The 3,972-nt window shown below is 41.1% G+C and overlaps 1 non-coding gene across 1 annotated transcript; it reads right to left on the bottom strand.

The window, feature by feature from the left end:
• Positions 1–458: 458 nt before the first annotated feature.
• Positions 459–569, bottom strand: LOC136168054 (U6 spliceosomal RNA). The gene has a single exon (XR_010663215.1). It is a non-coding gene; the product is annotated as a U6 spliceosomal RNA (small nuclear RNA).
• Between the last annotated feature and the right edge of the window lie 3,403 nt (positions 570–3,972).

Here is a 3,972-nt window from a genome sequence, read left to right as displayed (position 1 = left end):
CTTCATACAGTGAGGTGGAAGAGAGCCTCCTTCTGGTCAACTAAATAGAAGAGAATTTTGTTTTGCACGGAAAGTTCTTTGCCTATTTTAAAGTTGAAATTGCAACCAGCTTCTCTTATTGAAAAAGTTTCTGCAGTATTAATAGAAGAAAAGCAATGAAAATGATCACACTGTACTACCTCAGCGGCACTGTGTCCAAAACATACCTGCACTTCAAAGTAAAGAAAATTCCGCACTATTTCAATTACCAGATAATCATTTCACGCACCAGTTAAATTCCAAAAAAAAAAAAAAAAAAAAACAACACAACCTATACATATGTTCTCAAATTATGGGTAGATTTGGGACAAATCTTATAAGCTAAATGACTTGAAAGTGAATTTTTTAAATGACATTTTCTTTACTAAAATATTCATTAATTTGATGTAGCCTAGATGTAGAGTTCTAATGGATTTTTTAAAAATATGGAATGCCTCACAAATTTGCATGTCTTCTTTGCACAAGGGCCATGCTACTCTTCAATGTAATATATATTCCAATTTTAGTATATGTACTGCTGAACTGAGCACTAGATTTCTAATATTTATTATAATAAATGTACTATAGGAGCATAAATCCTAATTCATATATTTTAATTTGTAAATATATCAGTTTGATGAATGGAGTCATTTTTCTGTCCAATCACATTAAATTACTTCCATAGCCAAATCCCTGGAGTAAGTTATGAGCTCATTCAGGAAATAGCCTGCCAAGAGAAGATTTGGCACACAGTAGGCAGTCAATAAATACTGAAAATAACATGTATTCTATTAAGGCATCCATAGTATAGATTTTCAACCACATGTAAACTCTCCAACTGAAATGTTAACAGCAGTCATTAGCCTCTCATCCAACACACCTGAGAGTTGCTTCCCCTTCCATTAATTGAAATGCTTTCTGGAGACACACATTAATGACTAATAATCTAGCTTCCTGTGCAAGTAAGCAGTGATTTCACCAATGTACTCTGAGACCATATAATAATGATTTTAGAGTCACTGCATTCCTTGTTCCCTCAGTTTATGTTGATATTGAATTACATGTCATAATAGAAACAATCACTTATCAAGAATAATCAGGGAGGGTGAAGTTCAGATGAGTCCTTTCTCGTCATCTTGGAAGGCTTCCTAAATCCTCATTCATAGATATTGAATGCCGGAGCAGGGTGGTGGGGGTGGTGGGTGGTTCCATGTACTAGGCATTAAGTATACAGATGTGAAAAGATGTGATTCCTGTCCTCAAGAAGCTTCTAATCTAGTAAACAGAAGTTTAAGCTCATAAGTGCAACAAAATATTACACTAAGTGCTGAGAGAAAGAATGAAAATATCAATAAGGGGGACTTCTTGGTGGTCCAGTGGCTAAGACTCTGTGTTCCCAATGCAGGGGGCTGGCTTCCGTCCCTGGTAGGGGAACTAGACCCTACAGGCTGCAACGAAGATCAAAGATCCTGTGTGCAGCAACTAAGACCCAACCAAGTCAATAAATAAGTATAAATATTAAACACACACACACACACACACAGATGAGGAAGCTGTCAGTTCAGAGTTAGGTCTAGGTGAGAAAAGCTGGAGAAAGCATTCCCATCATACCTGAGCACATTAGTTCCCTGTTGTAAAAGGCATCTAAATGCTCCATCTTCCTGTGAGAGCTATAGGAAATGTTGAAGAAAATGGAATGCAGGAAAAGAAGGCCTGGGAAAACTTGACAAGGACTCATGATCAGAGCATGGTCTGCAATAAGCCATTCCTTAACCAACAGGCATAAACTTTCAGAAGACAGCAGCAAAAAGAAGACTCTAGGTACCTACTGGGTGTTGCACCGTGGGCATCACTATAAACACGTGATATACTGCCTTACACTGTAGCTAGTTTTTCACTTTGGCTTTCATTCATCAGCCCTAGAAATAATCAAGGGCTTGGGCCCCTGACCTATCAGGCTCAAAACCTCCGAAAGAGTTGTATGTCCTACAGAAATAAAAGGACTTTTGGAGGTATGTTTGAAAGTCCCAAGTTATCCGAGTTTCAGGGGCCAGTGAGCTCCCTGTCTCACGCTCGCCTCCCTGAAGGCCTTCCCCAGCCAGTCCTGGCCACTAGCATGTCACCCCAGCATGGATTATGTCTCACACTTCTTTCTTGTACCCTCCATGGCTCCTGCCACAGTGCTCTGCAGGTATCTCATTTGATGATTGATAATAATGATGATGATAACAAGCACAGAAACTCTCCAAGATGCCCAGAATGGTAAAATCTCAAAATGTTTCCATGTGTTAGAAGTTCTGCAAAAAGTGCAACTGGTTGACAGGTTGGCCTGTTAAATACATTCTGTGCATTTTCTTTTCCCATCCTCTCTTCCCTACAGTATTGTAGTTGATAGCGGTTAGGCTGACATATGCCTTCTTCATTTACACTGCCCATGAAGAAGCATCGAGGCTCCTGTTGGTGCCAAACAAGCCTTTTTATCTGCTTAACATAAGTCAGCATATGGAGCAGGTCCTTCCTGAGGCCTGCCTGGGTGAAGTCCAAGTCATTGTGAGACCTTATGTCCAATTTATCTAGGGTTCTGATTTACCAAGGAATTTCCAAGGAGCCACCACAGATGCCAGGCCTGTGTTAGTAAAATGAGACACAAGCGCCCTAACCTGTGTCCAATAAGCAGAGGGAAATCTTTGATCTCTCTGGGCAAGTCACACTTCTGTTGTGCGTAGTCCTTTTTGGACCTGTAAAGCTCCTATTTGTTGCAATAGCACTTATTTGTAAAATTAAGGGACAAAGGGCTTGCTTGCTTTAATAAAAGCAAAGAACAAGCTCAGTCATTTATGGGAAATTTCATTTGACTCCTGGGTCAGTGGTTTAATTTTGCATATGTTCTCATAAATGTAACTGCTGTGTTTTGTGAGACGATCATCTTGTAAACTAAATGTGCTGGCAAAGGAAAATAAGTTTGTGGCACCCAAGACGCTAGGGGAACTGGCAGACATGGAAAACACCTGACATGCTTGCCTCCCCAGCCTCATGGCTATCTAGCAGAAAAGGAACACCCTCCCTCCAACACTCTCCTTGCAAGGGGTGAGCTCTTCCACTGATCGTTACCCTCTGGGTAAATTTTAATATCAAGAAGAAGCTGGAAGTAACACCAGCACTTTTCTCAGTGCTGCTGCACTGAAGAAAAATGTCAGTGACCTAGTCATCAGTCTCTCATGCATTTCTTGCCTGTGTTCATGCTCAGTTGCTTCCGTTGCGTCAAATGTCAGTGGCAAATAGAGTAAACACAAATTAAATGGAGAAATTCTCTGGTGTGTGCCTGTGTATGTACATGTGTGTGTGCATGCACATGAGCACATGCCTGAGTTCACATGCCTTGTTCCTAAGAAGTCAAAACCCATACCAGTTCAGTTCAGTTCAGTCGCTCAGTCATGTCCAACTCTTTGTGACCCCATGGACTGCAGCACGCCAGGCCTCCCTGTCTATCACCAACCCCTGGAGTTGACTCAAACTCATGCCCATTGAGTCGGTGATGCCATCCAACCATCTCATCCTCTGTCGTCCCCTTCTCCTCCCACCTTCAATCTTTCCCAGGATCAGGTTCTTTTCAAATGAGTCAGTTCTTCACATCAGGTGGTCAAAGTATTGGAGTTTCAGACCCACATAGTAAAATATATTTATGGCAACTTTAAAGCCTTGTACATTTGCCTCAACCTTACCAGGGCTGGAAAATCCAAAAGTGCAGACAATCTCCATCTGAAGTTGCTGCTGTTAAATGTAAGTTGGTGTTATCATGAAATTGACTCAACACAGCCTCCTTGTTTTCTGTAAGCAGTCCTGTTACTGGGGTTCCCTATTGATAAGACTGGAGTTATGCCTGGAGCTACCACATGGGATTAGCACCTATCAGATTACACTGTACTAAGCATTTTATCTCTAACCCTTTTCCCA

The sequence above is a fragment of the Muntiacus reevesi genome, chromosome 4 (genome assembly GCF_963930625.1).
Source record: "Muntiacus reevesi chromosome 4, mMunRee1.1, whole genome shotgun sequence".
NCBI classification, from domain to species: domain Eukaryota; kingdom Metazoa; phylum Chordata; class Mammalia; order Artiodactyla; family Cervidae; genus Muntiacus; species Muntiacus reevesi.
The sequence above is the reverse complement of the archived record's forward strand: the minus strand, read 5'-3'. Positions and strand labels throughout refer to the sequence as shown.